This window comes from Psammomys obesus, unplaced genomic scaffold (genome assembly GCF_907164565.1).
Source record: "Psammomys obesus unplaced genomic scaffold, mPsaObe1.curated_primary_1811, whole genome shotgun sequence".
Lineage (NCBI taxonomy): Eukaryota > Metazoa > Chordata > Mammalia > Rodentia > Muridae > Psammomys > Psammomys obesus.
In genome coordinates, this window is record NW_026596962.1 from 6,523,714 (window position 1) to 6,542,398 (window position 18,685).

General features: G+C 40.8%; 1 protein-coding gene across 3 annotated transcripts in view; it reads right to left on the reverse strand.

Annotated features, from left to right (window-relative positions):
• The window catches only part of Socs6 (suppressor of cytokine signaling 6), a 33,679-nt gene that overhangs the window by 9,075 nt on the left and 5,919 nt on the right, over nucleotides 1-18,685 (reverse strand). The window contains exons 1-3 of one of the 3 annotated variants that reach the window (XM_055598756.1): nucleotides 15,272-15,426; nucleotides 13,078-13,202; nucleotides 1,992-2,027 (exon numbers count right to left, since the gene is read on the reverse strand). The gene's annotated coding sequence lies outside the window, so the exon portion shown is untranslated. Of the gene's footprint in view, nucleotides 1-1,991; nucleotides 2,028-13,077; nucleotides 13,203-15,271; nucleotides 15,427-18,685 lie in introns of those variants that run through there. The other 2 variants (XM_055598754.1, XM_055598755.1) reach the window with 2 other exon arrangements.

Below are 18,685 nucleotides of genomic sequence, written 5' to 3' on the forward strand. Positions count from 1 at the left end.
TTTTTGAGACAGGATTTCTCACTGAACCTGAATCTCAATGTCCCAATGAGCCCCGGGGATCTGCCTGTCTCTGGCCCCAGCACTCAGATTACAGGAAGTGGGCCGCAACACCCACTTTTTCACATGGGTTAAAGGGAACCATCCACACTCTAGTCCTCACATGTATGCAGCAGAAATTTTATCCACTGAGCAATCAATGTCTCCAGAAAGTCTGAAACTGTATCAAGATTTTTATTTTTAGTCTATTTCACAGAAAGTTGTACCTTGTGCTTGAATCAATGTTCATAGATGGTTTGTAACACTGTGCTTCAGTTAATCTTACAACACCAAAGTTTTTGCGTTTTTTTCTTTTTCTTTTTTTAATCACATTTTTAATTTCATCACTGATTGCACTAGGAAAGTCCTTAGGTAGGAAAAGTAGTTAAGACAACTATGGAAGACACAAATTTTTACAATTGTAAGCTTTGTTTGAATTTTGAATAAACTGGGTCCTCAGCAACAATACGGCCCACTGGTTTCATGGAAGTACAGTGAGAGGCTCACTGTAATCATGAAAAAAGCTAAAGCTTAAAGTGAGTACACCTTAATGTGTACCACTTGTTCCTCTGGTGTTTCATGGGGGGAGGGGCAGTGTAGCCAAGCCCCAAATGGATACTTCATCTTCACTCAAATTTCCTTTGTCTCTTTAATCAGTGTACAATGGGTATTTGCACTGGATTAAATCCCCAGTGGTACTTAAGCCACATGTGATCTCCAAGTCTGTGACCCCATCACTATTGGGAAGTTGGAGTCAGAAGAATCAGAAATTCAAGGCCCTCCTCAGCTACACAGGGAGTTCAATGTCAGCCCAGGATGCTGGAAATCCTGACTCTCCCAAAATTAAAAAATGTATGAAATTTAAGGAATGGTGAGAATTAAATGAGTGGATCCACTTGTCAAAATTCTATGAACTAGGTACTAAAAGATGTGATTTTATTGTAGATGAATTGTACCTCATTTTGAAAACTCATTAAACAAGAAATTCAAATCAAGATAATATATTTCTAAGAGCCATAGACTAGTTAACAAAACTTGTATTACCAGGCTTGGGAAACCACTTTTCAAACTGAAGCCTCCTTCCTGAGGATTATCTAAAGGTGCTAAGGGAGAAAGCAATTACTAGACCCACTTAGGTAAGGCCTAGAAACCACAACAATGACGAGCACAGCAAAATACACAAAGGGTGCAATAGTGGCATTTCTATCTTGGGGGTAAACAACAACTGTCTGCAGAGTTATGGCTGTCTCATTTGTCTGTTCATCAAGGGAAATAGCTATGCTATTACTAGCTGGCTAAAATCAAAAGAACAATATTCTTGTGACACAATGAAGTTATATGAAATTCAAATTTCTGTGCCTGTAAATTAGTTTTATCAGGTAAGAATCCTATGTCGCAGACTGTGTCTGCTTCCTCAAAACAAGGAGGTCAGAGGCTCTATAGCATGTCAAATAGACTGCAGAGTTATGGCTGCAGCTACAGTGGTCAGAATGCAACAAGAGTACATTTGCTTTCCTGTCCCCTCAAAAGTCCCTTAAAAGAGGCTATCTTTATTTCCACCTTATAGAAAAACAAAATAAGCCTTAGACAGTTTAATAAAATCCAAAGTCCACAAGGAACCACTTGAGTAACACATCCACACAGAAAGGTTGGTGTCTGACTCAGAAACTTCTACTTACTTCAACTTGTTGACATGAAGTAGGCCACATCACAAGAGCAAGAACACAGACAAGCCATTCTGCCTGAGTCATTTCACAGGACCATTTATCTCCAAATGCTCTGGATGCCCATGGTATGTTTCCTCATCAAGAAGAACAGGCAAAAGCAGTACATGCCTACAGGACCTGTATCATGATGTCATGAGGAAGCTTGTGCATCCTTTTCCCCCACAAAGGAACTAAAGCTGCGCTCATCTCTCAAGCACCACTAAGTACATGCTCACAAACACTACTGACCTCTGGAGAAGGCAATCTGTGCAGGAGATGGCAAGGCTGAGAAGAAAAAAAAATGAAGGAGTCATCAAAAAGGGAGGCAGAAATACAAAGGAGACCAGCTTCTTAACAAGAACAATGACAGCCAGAAAAAGAGTAAGATGATATATTCAAAGGCTGAAGGATAATGTGCTACCCAGACTTCCACAGCCAAAGCAATGTAGTGTGACCAGAGGAAAAACCAGTGTGATGCAGAGGCACTCCTGTGTTGGAAAGAGGCTGCTAGCTGGCCTGAACCACACACACCAGAAGGAAAGTGTTTCAAACACAGTGTCACCTGGAAACGACTGGAAACGATAACAGTAAAGGTTAATTTAAACATTGTAATTTCTCCTATCCTGCTGCTTTAAAGGACAGAGTAAAGAATAAGTCAATTAATTACAGGACTCATCAAGATGCAACACACAACATTCATAGATGCAATGTATGCAAAACACCAGACAAGGATCAGAAGGACATAGAAAAAAAAGCCAAATTTATACTTTAACAGAATTAACATTATTTTGAAGTACACTATGGTAAGAAATAACTAAGGAAGGGTCATGCAGTTGTCACAAAGTACTCTGAGAATCTGAAGTTAACATTTAAAGATGCATCTCATCTAACACATGAGTTCCATAACATGGGAAGAAATATAAAATGAAGTAAATGTAGAAGATGTCAATGTGACACATCAGTATGTTACATGTAAATGGACTACATCTTTACGGCATCATGGCCCACAAAGTACTCTGTGAGCAAAACTCAGCCCATTACTCCTTCTTGTCTGTTCATCAAGGGAAATAGCTATGCTATTACTAGCTGGCTAAAATCAAAAGAACAATATTCTTGTGACACAATGAAATTCAAATTTCTGTGCCTGTAAATTAGTTTTATCAGGTAAGAATCCTATGTCGCAGACTGTGTCTGCTTCCTCAAAACAAGGAGGTCAGAGGCTCTATAGCACGTCAACTTCACATATTTTCTATTTGATATTTGACAGAAAAAGTTGGCAGATGTCTAACGTAATCAAAGAACTGTCAGAATGAATAAAAAAAGAAACAGTTATATGTTGTGTCCTGCTTGATGCAAACGAGGGTCATCTGGAAAGAGGCGCCTCAACTGAAAAACTGCATCCATCAAACTGCCTGTCGGCAAGTCTATGGGGACATTTTCTTTCCCTCCCCCCACCTCTCTCGGGGGTGTGGAGATAAAGTCTTTCAGTGCAGCACTGGCGGTCCCTGGAATGCACTATGCACACTAGACTGACCGGCCTGCCTCTGCCTCCTGGAGTGCTGGGATTAAGAGCAGGTGCCATCACAGACAGCACATTCTCTTGACTGATGATTGATGTTGCAGGCCCAACATACTGTGGGTAGGGCCACCTCTGAGTAAGCAGTCTTGATTTAAATAAAAAGTAAACAGGGAAAGCCAGTAAGCAGCTTCCCACATGGTTTCTGCTTCAATTACTGCCTTCATTTTCCTGCTTTAAGTTCCTATCTTGACTTCTCTCAGTACATTGTAAACCAGGATATGTAAGCCAAATAAACCCTTTCTTCTCCAAACTGCTTTTGGCCATGGTGTTTCACAACAGTAATAGAAAGCAAACTAAGACATGTCGTCTATAAGATTTCTACAACAGGAATGATTTATATCACTTAAAAAAAAAAAAAGGATACAAAGACTATAGCAAGAGAGCTGAAAGACCTCAGTTAACATCAGACAAAATCAGCTTTATGACAGTAAGTTCTACTAGAGACAAAGAACAGACATTTCAAAATGAAAGTTAATACACCATGAAGACATAGTAACAATAAATGCATATGCACTTAACATTAAGCCCCCAAATACATAAGGCAAAGGTATGACAGGAGAAATAAACAATTCAGTAATAATACTTAAATATTTCAATAAGACAGGTTCCCAGTACACTGACAGACACAGTTCCTTGGAAGAAGCAAGACCATGAATTCAATCTCCAGTGTGAAAGGGGAAGGGATACGGAAAAAAGAGGAAGAGAAGGAAGAAGAGGGAGAGAGGAGGGTGGATGAAAGACAGAGGGAAGAGAAGGAGGGGGGAAAGGGGGAAGATAAAGAGAGTAAGAGTTTAGAATGTTGAAGATCCCTAATTAAAAATCTGAAATATACAGAGATCCAACATTCTGACAATTTCACACCTAACCTGGTGTGATGGGTTTGTAGTCAAATGCAGAAGTTAAAGAGAATAAAACATCACCTCACACACACTGGGAATGCAAAAGAGAGGGGCTGTGTGTTCAGGCACGGATTCATCCCTAAGACATCTATCTCATCAGATACAGTCAAATGTTAAACTCTGAAAAGAATCCAAAATCAGAAACACTTCTTATTTCAAGTACTTTGAGTAGCAGACACTCAACCTGGGACTTGAATGCTAATAACAGCTTTGAATGTTGTTTTTAAGTTTTTATTCTTAGGATAGACAAAAACAAGACTAAACAAAGTTTAAAAAGGATGACATTATACAGGATATGTTCTTTGACCACACTGTAGCTAAATTATACACCTACGACAGAAATAAATCTGAAAAACCACCAAATATTAAGAAATGAAAGACGATACTTCTAAATAATCCATGGGCTAAAGACTAGAAACTAAGTTTCGGACATATTTCAAACAAAATAAAAAAACAAAACATAATATGCTGCTTAGAAAAGCAGTTTGCAAATGGCCACTGTGGCACTCATGTATGCCCAGCTCTTGAATCTGAGGCTAGTGTGGACTGCACTCAAGGACCCTTGAAAATGTTCAGCTTAAATAATTCAACTCTAAGAAAACAACAAATGCAATATTGAAGGGAGTGTGCGTGTGTGTATATAGTGAATGACAGAATAGAAACCAGTAAGGTAAGTAGCAGGAAATCTCTAACCAATTCTTTCAGATGATAGAGAAGCAAAATACTTTGTAAATCACTCTAGGTCGATGTTACCTAATACCACAGCCAAACACACGAAGACAACTGGAGGTGGGTCCCTCGGTGACACAGAAGCCTGAACTCAGTATTTGCAAACCAAACTCGACAACATGTGGAAATTATTGTGATCAAGTTGTAGTGTTGATTTTGTATGTGTTTGTGTGTAGGTTGTACTGTCAGGATTTTTTGTGTGCATGTGTTTGTGTAAGTCAAAGGACACTCTTCAGGAGTTCTGTTCTCTCCACCTTGTGGATGCTGGGTATAGAATTTGGGTCCTCATCTTGGTGATGAGGCAGGTTAGCCACTGAGTATCTTTTTTTATTTATTAAGTTTTTATTTTTTATTTTCATTACAGTTTATTCACTTTGTATCCCAGCTGTAGTCCTGTCCCTCATTCCCTCCCAATCCCACCTGCCTTCCATCATCTCCTCTTATGTCTCTCTCCAAGTCCATTGATAGGGGAGGTCCTCCTCCCCTTCCATCTGACCCTGGCTTATCAGGTCTCATCAGGACTGGCTGCACTGTCCTCTGTGGCCTGGTAAGGCTGTCATCCCCCCCCCCAGAGGGAGGTGATCAAAGAGCCAGCCACTGAGTTCATGCCAAAGACAGCCCCTGTTCCCTACTTGGATATTGAGCTGCCATGGGTTACATCTGAGCAGGGGTCCTAGGTTATATCTATGAATGGTCCTTGATTGGAGAAAAGACTCCTGTGCCCAGATTTTTAGTTCTGTTGGAGCTCCTGTCCTCTCCAGGTCTTACTATCTCCCCCTTCTTTCATAAGATTCCCTGCACTCTACCCAAAGTTTGGGGATGAGTCTCAGCATCTGCTTCGATACACTGCTGGGTAGTCTTTCAGAGGCCCTCTGTGGTAGGCTCCTGTCCTGTTTCCTGTTTTCTCCTTCCTCCAATGTCCATCCCGTTTGTCTTTCTGAGTGAGGACTGATCACCTTATCCAGGGTCCTCCTTCTTGCTTAGCTTCCTTAGGTGTACAGATTTTGGTATTTTTATCCTATATTATATGTCTAATATCCACTTATAAGTGAGTATATACCATGTGTGTCTTTCTGCTTCTGGGATACCTCACTCAGGATGATATTTTCTAATTCCCACCATTTGCCTGCAAATTTCATGATTATCTTGTTTTTAATTGCTGAGTAGTATTCCACTGTGCAAATGTACCACAATTTCTGTATCCATTCCTCCACTGATGGACCTCTGGGTTGTTTCCAGGTTCTGGCTATTATGAATAAAGATGCTATGAATCTATGAATGTGGTTGAGCAAATGTCCTTGTTGCCATTCAGTATCTTACGGCCCGTGAACAAGTTGTTTCAGTAGCAATGATCATTAATAAAAAGAGGGATTACTTGGGATCATCTAAATAGCTCTAGTCCATTATAAAATGAACTCGTAATATATTCTAGATGCCTAGAAATCTCTCCATATCCAGACTCATGGATTCCCTTCTTTCCTGCTTTCTTTCAGTGCTTTTTCCCTTGCTACATAATGCTTGTCTTTCTATCTTCATTTCTGATTCTGTCTCTTTTTTGTTTTTATTATATGATCTTTTTTATTTTTTCAAGAAATTCCTTTGACACCAAAATATAGTTTTGTCTGTGTTTTCTACAAAAGGTTTTGCCATTTATATTTAAGTTCTTGGTTATTTTAGTACTAAGTTTATGTGAGGTAGGGATTAATTTTTCTACTTGGATAACTAACTGGCTCAATATACTAACAGAAAAAAAACCGACCCTTATATAAGGATCAAAGTAATAAACCATTAAGAGCATTTTCCAAGTCAAATCAGCCAAAAACTTTGTAATCACATTAGCCATTTGTTTAAAAGTATCTTAATGCAGTTACACAAATTAATTTGGCAATAGTCAACTTTTAAAAATCATCATACTCTCTCCTGGAAATGCTATTTTTAAAATTTTTAAGAAATAAGAATGTCCCCTTAAATATGATAAAAAGAATTGAGTTTTAAAAATCAAAACCATCCTATGAAAGCAGTAAAACAAATGCTGGCATAGCTACACAATGGAACTTGGGAGAACCACTGAAATTAGTATTTATACAGTTATAAATAACACAGGGAGAGCTCACAGTGTTCATTTGTTAAGTGCAAAACACAGGAAATAAAGTTATATGTAAAGTGTGGTCTCAATTATACAGAAAGAATAGGGAGGAAAGTGGACCAGAAGGCGCTGTTGTTGGGAGGCCAGAATTCTTTAGACATGTTAGTTAAAACAAGCTTGGGGTGGTTTTAAAGAGAAAATTCGGTGAGTTTTGTTTGTTTGTTTGTTTGTATTTCTGAAAAATGAATTAACTTGGGACAAGCCAAGTATATCCACGGTTTCAAGCAAAGCAGAATGCTTCATTTTGGGAGTCAGTTATTTCACAAACAAAAAAATAATTCAGTGGATGAGACTATTATTTCGCTTTAATAAAGCTAGAAACCTCCTCCTCCTTTTCATCTTATAGACTCTGACATAAAGTCTTACATGACATACACAAAAGATTGTACGCACACCCAGTGAGTCATGGTCTATTGGCCTCACATAGTCAAAACTTCGGTGACAAGTATGACAAGTCTCAGTGTCCAGCTGATCACCATCAGCCCACCCTTGCAGACCTGCCTTCAGTTCCCTCCCTCCGGTCACATCAGGGCGCTGGTTATGTCTTTGCTGAGGCCACACCTGAACCCATGTAGCTCACCAGGGCTGGAAAAAGCCTCTCAGGCAGGTCTCTAGAAGTTCTCATTGCAATATGTGAGGTCAAGTAATGCTATCTAAAAGTCAACTTTTTATTTTTTTGGTACATTCTCTCTTGTTGCTGACCACTCCAGTCTCATCTTTCCTCACATCTAAATAACTCAATCTTCAATCTCAGCTGATGGCTCAGCCTCTAATTTCAGAAAAAAAAAAAAAAAAAAAAACAGTCATCAAGTTTTAGGGAAATTTTGTGGCTAGGGAAAAAACTCCACTGTGGAGAACCTCCCCAACAAGTACAAGGTCCTGGGTTCAAGCCCTGGCATCAAAACTAAAGGAAAAGGGGGTATCATCGAGTCTACGACCTTGTCAATCCAATTAACAATGTGTGCTCCACATCTGCTTCTCCTGGGCTCCTTCCTAAAGACAGCACAACCTTGTCTTTGCCCACCTCATTTCTTAACAGTTTCACCTTCGTTGGCTCATTCCTAGAAATGTTATTTCTCACATAAACCCCCACTTCTCCACAGCCATGGCTGTGTCTGCATCCCCTCACAGCAGTAGTCCCTGGAGACCTTTGTAAACCAGCCGCAAGAACTCCTGCTTTCCGCTCTGTGTACCAGCCACCCTTCTCCACCACAGCAAGCAGGCTGCAGCCAGCTGCTCAGTTCTTATCCAAGATGCTATGAAACTCCTCTTGCTCAACAAAACTTTGTCTTTTCTATGAGGTCCTCACTTTTAGACTCCCTTGCTGGTTTTCCAGACTCTTCTTGATGGAAGACACAAAACACTCAGACATGTTCACCTCTTCTGTCTCTACACACACTCCACAATTCCATACTTATGCCTATGGTGATGATAGTAGCTGTGGATCATCCACTCCCAAATTCCTATCTCACCAATTATATTCAACTCTCCTCTTGACATTGCCTTTCAGATGTCTTATAGACAGCTAAAACACAGCAGGTTTACAGTAAACTGTACTTTTTCCACCTCACTTCCCAACTTGCTTTACCTGCATGCTCCTACTTCTGCTTACAGATACCTCACTTATAACTACCTCACTCTTTCCAAGGCTCAGTTCAAAGCATTCAGAACCACCCTTGGCTCCTTCTCTGATCTGAAGCCTCATATACAATTTCATGAAAGGCCAATCACAACTACCTTCAACATGCATGCATAATGTAATAGCGTTTGGCAAAAGATTCTAGTTCCAAGCTGCCCTCTTGCATGATCGCAGTAGCATCTGAGACAGTTGTCTAGCTTTCTCCTCCATCTTAGTTCATACTCTCACAAAAGGGCCTGGCCCCAGAAAGCCAAGACAGTTGCTGACAGTGGCGACTGCTTCTATTTTGAGTAACAAAGCCCTTCACTTTGTACTCTGGGGTCTTGTACATAAGGCCAGCTTCACAATGTCTGGCATGTACATGCAAATAAAAATATCTCAAATTAAGAAATACAATAAAATTTCTTTTACTTCTTTAAAGGCCTGTAAATCATTTAAAAATAAATTTTAAAACACAATAGAGTATTTTTTAGAATTACAAAAATACTAACCTAAAAATAATTAGACATAAAGTTACCATAAAGGAAGATGACAGCAAAAGTCTTAGTAAATGTTAAGCAGGCTTATTTATAGGCTAACCAAAGTTTACAGAGGAGCCAGTTAACTGTCTTCCTTGCTGAGTTCCAGATTTCCATCAGACAAAGAACCTTAGTCTCTAAAGCATGCAGGAGACTTGTATGTCTAACCTGCAGAGCAAGTTTTACATGAACTTTTTCTAAGAATCTTTTATTATAACCTCATTTACTTCATTCCTGCTACATTAAACAGAAAAAAATATGTTCACAGCCTCAATCACACACAAAAAGTTGATGCAGCTAGCTTTTAAGAATTAATGAAATGAAGTGTTCACTTTCCCTTAATTATTTTATTCGTTTAACATGTTGCACTTTAAAAAGGAATAGATTTTGCATGCCCTTCTTCCCAGTGGTAGAATCAGGCAGACCCCTATGCCTTTGCTGGCAGCCTGGTTTACATACTGAGTGCCAGGTCACCAGGCTATAGGTGGTACACAACCTATCAACTCAGTGCTGTCTTTTAGTGTAGTAAATTTACTATACACATTTATACCTCAGTTGGCTCACGCTAATTCAAAGCAGTATGCATAGCATCATAAGAAACCTTTGGTCTTTGTCTCATTCCTGACACAGCTATGCTAATCCTTACATTTTCCTGAGTGATGAAAGTATCTTCCCAGACCTGACAGTTGGCTTTCAATCGTACCAGAGTGTAACCTAATAAAGTGACTTCGACTACAGAGTGGTGACTTTTAGCCCCCCCCCCCCCCCATCAGGAGGGAAGGGAAGAGTGAAGAGATTGTTTGGGAGCTAGAAACACTCTTTACTAGATCACCAGCTTCTGGACATACAAAGTACTGGGAGAACAGGGAATGCTGAGGGCGCACAGGGACTGCAAGCCACACCCAGTACCTCATCCCATGCAGCCTTTACTCAGCTGTTCTTGGTACGTAGCCCTTACAATAAATCACTGAGCTAAGTGTTTTACTGAGTTCAACAAATCATCTAATCAGAAGAGGTTGTTATGGGAACCTGACTTACGGCTAGTCAGCAAGACGGCAGACTGGCCAGAACCTGAAGCAGGTATCTGCATGGGGAAGTCTGTGGACTGAGCTCCTATCTGTGGGTTCTGTTCAACTCTGGACAGTGTCACAATGGAAGACACCAGTTTTCATGTTGGAGAATTGGTGACTATTGTGAAAATACAGGGTAACGAACACACCTATTCCTTCACTCTGTACCTAGGCTAAGTTATCTATAAAATAGCTATCAGACATTTCAACAAACTGTTTCCTCAATAATAAACCAGTGGCAGCAGGGCAACACTGACAAAGAAAATCACATGCAAGCTAACTTACTATTAAAATCCTAATAATCCCCACATACCCACTTCATTGACTAAAGTACAATTACAGCTTACTATCTGAAAAGATCTCCTGTAATATTTAGTGATAGGTTATGTAATATAATAAACCCTGCCCTGTGTTGTAAATATAATTGTTTCACTCGAATTCACTGATATAATGTCATAACTGACAGCTGAAAATTAAACATCAACTAACAGCTTAATAAAGGTCAACAGAATGGCTTTAGCTGCAGTGAATGCGAAGTCGAAGGTGGTTAAACACTCGACACGTATCTGGCCCCTGACGCTGGCACAAGGACTGCCCACAGCAGAGAAGGCGTTGAGCAAGCTGCCTCAAGAGCACTGGGGCCTGTAGTGCAGTGGCAGCTGAAGCCCGTAAGCAGGAGCAAAGTCCTACTGCCACAAAGCCTCAGATTACAAAACGCAGTTACTGAGGAGACTATTCTCATCAAAGTGTATTTTAACCCAAGGGGGAAAATATTGGGCAAACTGAACAATTATATAAGACCCAAAAAAGATCTATGTTTTACTCTGGGGCAGAAGAATTATGGCAGAATGATGCAATCAGGTGATTTCTCCTCTCCAAGAACTAGCTCATATAAAAAAATATCTTCAATACACTCAACTACTACAGTTTAAGAAAGTTAACTCAGAATCTGACAGGCAACACAGACATACAAACAATGACAAAAAAGTAACAAAGTTGCTTTGATTGTTCTAAGAGTCTCAAGATCTTAACACAGAAGTTTTAATTCAAAAAGAAATTTGTTCATTATTCAAATATTTTTGCATATAAAACACATAAGCCCTTTTATTACTCTGCCAAAAGTTATAAGCTTTATAGTAAAAAATAATTTACTTTTCTAAATTATACTCAAATTAAGAATAAGACTTTACTATGTCATCTGTGAACATTCGGGATGCATAAAAGGGTCAGTCCTGCTGATCCAAAGCTGTCGGATCTCTGTGACACTGGGAAAAAAAAAAAAACAAAAAAACCAGGATAACCGGGATGAATCCTGGTGAAGATCCAATACTGATGGTGTCACAGAAGCCAGTGACACCAAGAAGCCAGAGATATCAAATCAGACCAGTGAGTCACTGCAATGAGCATCTGCAGTGAAGATGTGTGGACGGAGGGACACACTGTAGGACACACTGTGACACGGTACAACTTCCAGGGTGAGAGGTTTTCTTTGGCTTTTTGTTGTCGTTTGCTTGCTTGTGTGTTTTATTTTGGGGGGGAGGTTGTGAGGGCAAAGGGAGGATATAAGGGGACAGGGAGATGAGCAGGACTGGAGTGCATGATGTGAAACTCACATAGCATCAATAAAAAGAAAGAATAACATTTTAGGATAACAGATTTGAGAAATAAGTAATTCACATAAGACTTTTAACTGTACAAAGAGGTAGAGTAAACTTTATCCATATATCATTAGAGCTACAGAGGCTCTCTTAAAGTAATCATCACTTAATATAGCCATATTAAGCTAAAAAAACATGACAATCTCACAAAAAGACTGGTTGCTTTCTAAACTAATCTACCTAAAATAATCAATACTGAGAGTTCCCAAAGATGACATCTCTTTCCACTTTTTAAAATGATCCAACATGGGCTAGTGAGTTGGTTGAACAGATAAGGGCTATTGGTCCAAAACATGAATAGTGGAAGGAGAACCAACTTCTGTCAGATACCATCTGATCTCCACACTGCAGTACAGCACAACCCTTCCAAAATAAATAAATACATGATAAAAAAAAAAAAAACAAAAAACAAAAAAACAACACGATATACAACTTAAAACTATCCGTGTTGCCCGCTGGACATCAACAGGCTTTGGGCTGGAGATACAGAATGTGGTGACGTGCTTATTTGCCTAACATGGATAACTAGAGCCTGAGTCTGAGCTCTACCAAAAGAAAAAAGGGGGAAGGGGCAAGCTACTCTTGCTACTCTTGTGTGAGTGCCTGATCAATCGCATGATTCCTGAGCAGAACACGTAGTACAGGCTGGTAATCCTAGCACTTGAGAGGTTGAGGAATGAAAATGGGAGCTACAGAGGATCTCAGCATAGACACACAGTGAGTTCCAACCTTGGAAACACCACAAAACTCTCTCAAAACACAAAAAGCAACAAAAATCCATCATGAACAAGTAAGAGCATACACGTTAATTGTCTTAGCTGTCTTAGCTGGGGTTCTACTGCTATGATAAAACAGTATGACCAAAAGCAATTTAGGGAGGAAAAGGCTTATCTGGCTTAAACATTCTGATCACAGTGAGAACCTGGAAGCAAGAACTGAAGCAGAAGCCAGGAAGGAACACTGCTTACCATCTTGCTCCCCATAGCTTGTTCAGCCTGCTTTCTTCTATCAACCAGGAGTTGTCACTGTTCCCAAATCAGCTGTCACTGATGCCCTCCCACATCAATCATTATCAAGAAAATGTATTCCAGACTTACCTACAAGCAAATTTTATGGAGGCATTTTCTCAATTTAGAGTTCCTTTTCCCAAATAACTGTAGCTTGTGTCCCGTTGACAAAAATCGGATCAGCATACTACCATTCTCCCACAAAAAATAAAAACCTGAAAGCAAAAGAAAAGTATGACCATTGGAAACCATGTTAACCGGCTTAGACAGTGGCAGCTTAGTACACTTGATGAGCATGCGCTAAGTATGCTTTCCAGATACTGCACTGAAAGAGCTACAGTTCAAACCTTCTAGAGGGCAGACAAAAAGAAACATGCCTGAGAAAAGATCACAAATTTGAAATAAGTCCAGAATTACTCCTTTAAAGGGATTGCAGAAGGGCAAGAAATCAAAATTCATTGTGAAATATTTAAATACAACAACAAAAACAATCCCCCCAAAGACTGACATGAAAAACTGAGAAAATACTTAATAAACAAATCAATCCAGGACTTCCTGTAGTCAAAAAACAGCTTTAGAGAAGTATAAACAAAAAAAGAAAACAAAAAAACAAACAAAAACGAGCGGAACGAAATTACAATGGAAAGTTTAGTCTTTCCTAGAACTAAAGAGGACAAGTTTAAAAACAATGGGATATAATTTAAGAATAAAAGAATAATAATGAGGCATACCATTGTGAAGCTTTAATATTTAATAGATAATACAAAAGCTACAAAAAAGTTCTAGAAACACACTGCTATAAACAAGTGGTAGCTAGCCCAAGGTAACAGGGAAGGACATGTGACAATGGGCAATGCTTTCAAACCTCCAAGACCACCCAAGAGCTCAGTAGCGCTCTCTGAACCTTCCACATTCCCCAGCATTTCTGCAATCCCATATGCTGGGTTCCGGAGAGCAGATTAGCAGTGCGTAACCTGCCTTCCTCTCCACTTGCCAGAGGCCGAGGGGCAGACGTCACAGAAGAGCACACAGATCCACAAGACGTCACAGGGAACCCACCTCTCCAAAGACTGGAAAAGCAAAAGTCAGCCTTCACCATTCATAACACACTGAGATTTTAGGATTAATCCATCACTACCACATAACCTATTTCTCCTAAGTAAACAGTATCTAAAACGCTATACACATCCATACTATAAACCAAATATTCAGAGCAAGCATTTTCTGACACACAAGACAAAAAACAACAGTACCACCTCCTCACTGGTCAGAACATTCCTATGACTCTGAGTTTCACAACTGAAGAAGGAACACTTGAGAAAAAACTTCCAGACTGACAGGTTCTCTGTCCCTGCTTCTATAGCTCCCTAGTCTAACCCAGACAACTGCTCATGATGACGGAAGTACAAATGACTGAACTGCAGGGTTAAACAGCTGGCATCAACTGCAAGAGTTGTATGATGAGATCCCATGCTGAAACCCTCTAGAAATGTGGCAACTAGGCTCACTACATAACTACGCTAGTCTGAATTGACTGATTGATTGATTCATTCATCTGTAAAAGGATGAAATCTGACTATAATCTGTTGATCTCCTGTTAGCCTGAAATTACAACAATTTTACAGATGTATAAAAGCACAAAAATCTAGATACTTCCTACTTGTTTATATACTCTGCCAGTCTGTGATATTTGGTAACACTCCCTAAATATGTTTTCTTCCCCTTAAAAAGAATGCCAACAGACAAGTGACTCACTGAAGAAGGTAATATTTCAATTAACAATAAAGATTGCTAGGCATGGTGACACGTGCCTTTAATCCCAGCTCTTAGGAAGCAGAGGCAGGTGGATCTATAAAGTGAGTTCCAAGACAGGTCACACAGAGAAACCATATCTGGAAAACAAACAAACAAGAACAGCTAAACTTTCAGAATAATACATTATAAACATCAAAACAGGATTTACACAAGGAAAGTAATCCAAGGCAAAATGGTCATCCACCAATGAGAACTCATCTTAATCTAAGTGTGTTAGCCACGCTACTTCATCCATCTGGTACACTACTCACACTAGGGTCACAGGAGCAAAGAGCTGGCTTTCTGATGGACTCAGTAGACCAAGCTTACTCTTGTAATTACAAAGACCAAAACTAAGTTATTAAATTTTTTAGTAAAAATCTAATAGAAGCCACACATACCTCTATCCTTGTAAGGAGATACTTTAAACACAAGTTCACACATTAAATACAATCTATACAGAAATGCACGATGCAACCAAGAAGTTCACCTGTTTAAAACTTCAGGATGGCATTGACGCCCTTAGGATCCACCGATGATATTAATATTACTGTCTGCCATAAGGTCTTCAGTGACATCTTATATACCCTCACTTCTTTCTTTTTTTCTCTAACAACCAAGAGTTGGCTGTGGAAAAATAGATAATCATTACAACTGTCTTCAAAATCTTTTCTCTAATTTTAAAACAATACGTTAGTGTGGTGGCTGTAAAGAGGAGTACGACACCTTCACACCACATGCCAAGGAGACTCACACCAACCAATACGGAGTTCCTAAGTCAAGCTCTAATGGCACGCACACTATGGCCGGTGGACCCCCAACACACACACATCCTAGCTGCTTGCACACTACCAGTCACCCAGTCGCTTTCCCCTGCCATGGCCCTTCCCCTTGTCACGGTGTCTTACACCCTTTTCCACATTGGACTTCTTCAACAAGGTTTGCATCATGTGGAGACAGTGCTGGTTCCTCTTGACCAGCCAGAGCACATTTTAAACTAATTACTACTGTTATCACTCGCCATATTCTAAGCCCCAACATAGTACATGCACTGTCTCCATTTTTCATCTCAACTCCCAGAAACTAATATTTCACAGATAAAACAAACAAAACTTTTTTTAAAAAGCTATTCTACAAAATCAAACATGTTAAAATTCAATCTAGATTTGTATCCCTGTGAGAGACTGCTGCAATCAGTCTTCTAATTGTCTGGCATGTCTAATTCAAAATTGGTTTTTCCTTCTTGCTTGATTTGTTTAAAACTGAGGCTGCCAAGAGGTTCTGGATAAGTGAGGCTTGATTTCACTAAGCTGTGTAAAGGAACAGTGAGGAAATGTGCTCCAGAACACTTACTTTCCACACTGACAAGTAACAACACTTACAAAAGTGAGGCAGATCTCATCTGTGCCATAACCTGGTCTGGCTCCACCGGGAAATGGTTCTCTTTGTGAAGGGCATCTGGGTCATGTGGATACAAGTCTTTCGATTTTATTAGTGTTATGATTTATTCACCTGAGCAGAGCACCTTGAACAAGGACACAGTATACTATACCAAAGGCTAGCTAATGAACCTGTCTTTAATGTGAAGAGAACTACATACACTTCTGTACAGCAGGTCCCTGCACAGCGCGCAAGTTCCACAGGATGTGTTAAAGACAAAAAGGGGAGACTGGCCAAGTTCCATGAACATGTTGGGGACACAAAGAGGGAAGGGATGAGGGATGATGGCAGGCATAATACCCTCCTGGAGCCTGTATGAGAACAGATCAGAAAGGATGATGAAACAACAATGTCTAAAGGAAACATGCCAATTCGTTACTTTAAGAGCCATAAGATACTTAGGAAGGTTTTCTGAGGTATGGACAGTGGCAGTAAGGCCTGAGTATAACCCTCCCACAAAAGCAGCCAGATGGACACTGTGGGCTAGCAGAACCACTGTACTAAGGCTGGTGTTGGAAAGCAGTTTGGAATGCTGAGGAATAGAAGCGCCAGGGTATGACCCGTGATGAAGATTAACACAAACCTATTAGAAACCCTGTAGTCCAATTAAGAGTCTGGATTTACTTCAAATAAAATATATGCTTACTCTAACTGTGAGATGGATTTAGATACATCTAAGGAAGACTCAAGAGATCCAAAGCCTGTTCAAGACCACAATATGCTGGTAAATGGACACCCTAAAGCACATCACGTCAACAAAACAGCCATTTAAGAAAGTCACACTGATTCCTCATGAGAACAGTAATTCTAAAAAGTATATAGGTACCACAAACATGAGTGCCACCTGTACAACTGTGAGAGGTCACAAGAGAGGCGGCACATTCCCAGCGGCCGTGCACACATTCCTTCTGAACACATGTTCTTGAGAATGACAGAGACCACCAAGAAGGAAGAACTGGACATAAAGGCTTTGCCACCTTTCAGTGTACTTCCTGATTTTCACACAATTAACTCAATAAGCAAAATAAAAGGCTCTCTTAGTAACACAAGGTTTCCTAAAACTGTCCACGGTGGTTTTTTTAAAAAAAGGAAAAAGCCGAGTTTCTCTGCGGAGTGAAGTTACACAAGAAGGTCACTTGGTTTCTGTTCTCTGAAACAGCTCTTAAAAACTGGGCTTATCCATTCCAAAACAAGGCGGGAGAGGAGCATGGAAGGTAAATGGCTTGGAATCCAATTGGCACAGCAGCGTTTTTTTCCACACCACACCCGGTGCTTAAGCTGGCACCCAAACCCCTGCCTTGCCACTCCCTGCAGGTGTCCTAACAAGGCAGGACACTCAGATGACTGCCTGAGGGAGACAGTGTTTGAGTTTCCATGGTCAGAAGGGGAAGGAGCGGGGCCAGGGACCAATTCGGAGGAGTCTTAAAAGATATAGGGAAACAGAAGTAGTATCTTTAAAGAGAGGCGAAATGTTACCTTACAGATGCTTTGAAGAGAAAAGCTCCAGGTCCAGGTACATAACTTGGCAGATCCCGTGGCCCAGCCCTGGATCCTCACCTAAGATCCCTGACGAAGCCCACTACCCAGAAACAAGGATCAGGCACCAAAAGGTTTAGGGGACTATTTCCCTGGAGCAGGGATGGATCCTAAATCTTTTTTCCCACATCCATACATGCAGCACTGGGGAGAAACCAGAGCAGAAGAAAGCTACAGGCTACATGCTACCTCTCTGTATTTAATCTGTAATAGCTGTAAGCAATGACAGTCGTGTTCTTCCCAGCCTTCACAACACCGAACAGTCCAAGTGAAATTCATTCATTCAAGTAAACTATGGGGATTCCACGCTGTGGGAGTTGGTGTGGTTTTGCTCAAGTAAACCCTGAAGTAAACTGCTGCCTACTGTGGCTGATACTTCATCTTCGCATAGGCAGGGTTTACCTTTGTTTGATTACAAGCTTATCTTTATTCCAAGGAACACTGTAAATTAAAACTGCATCTGGGAAGTCTCTCATGCACTAGTTCACATTATAATTGTAACCGGTACAGTGCACGGTCCTCGGGCATGGCAGCATGCTGCCTTAGTAAGCCCCACAAGAATTCAACACGATCTCCTCACCGGAAGCCCGAGTTCCACCTCCGTCTCACCGGCCTCCAATTGCAAAAAGTGGGGATGAGAACCCCACATCGCGTTCTGACTACACACGAAGTTGGCACACACAACTCCTCCAAGTTGGGGCCAGGCCCTGCTCTGGGAAACACCTCCGGTGCTGCTCGGGGCCACAATGGTGCGTACCTGAAGTTGCCAACTCCAGTAGCTAACGAGGGCCTGAGCGCCACCCGGGCCGGGCAAACGCCGCGGCCTCCGCGGCCCCGGCCTGGCCCCGCTCGGCCCCTCGGCTCCGGGAGGCCGCCCCGGCCCGCGCCGACCCCGCCGTCCCGCTGCGGGAGCCCCGGCCGGCCCGGC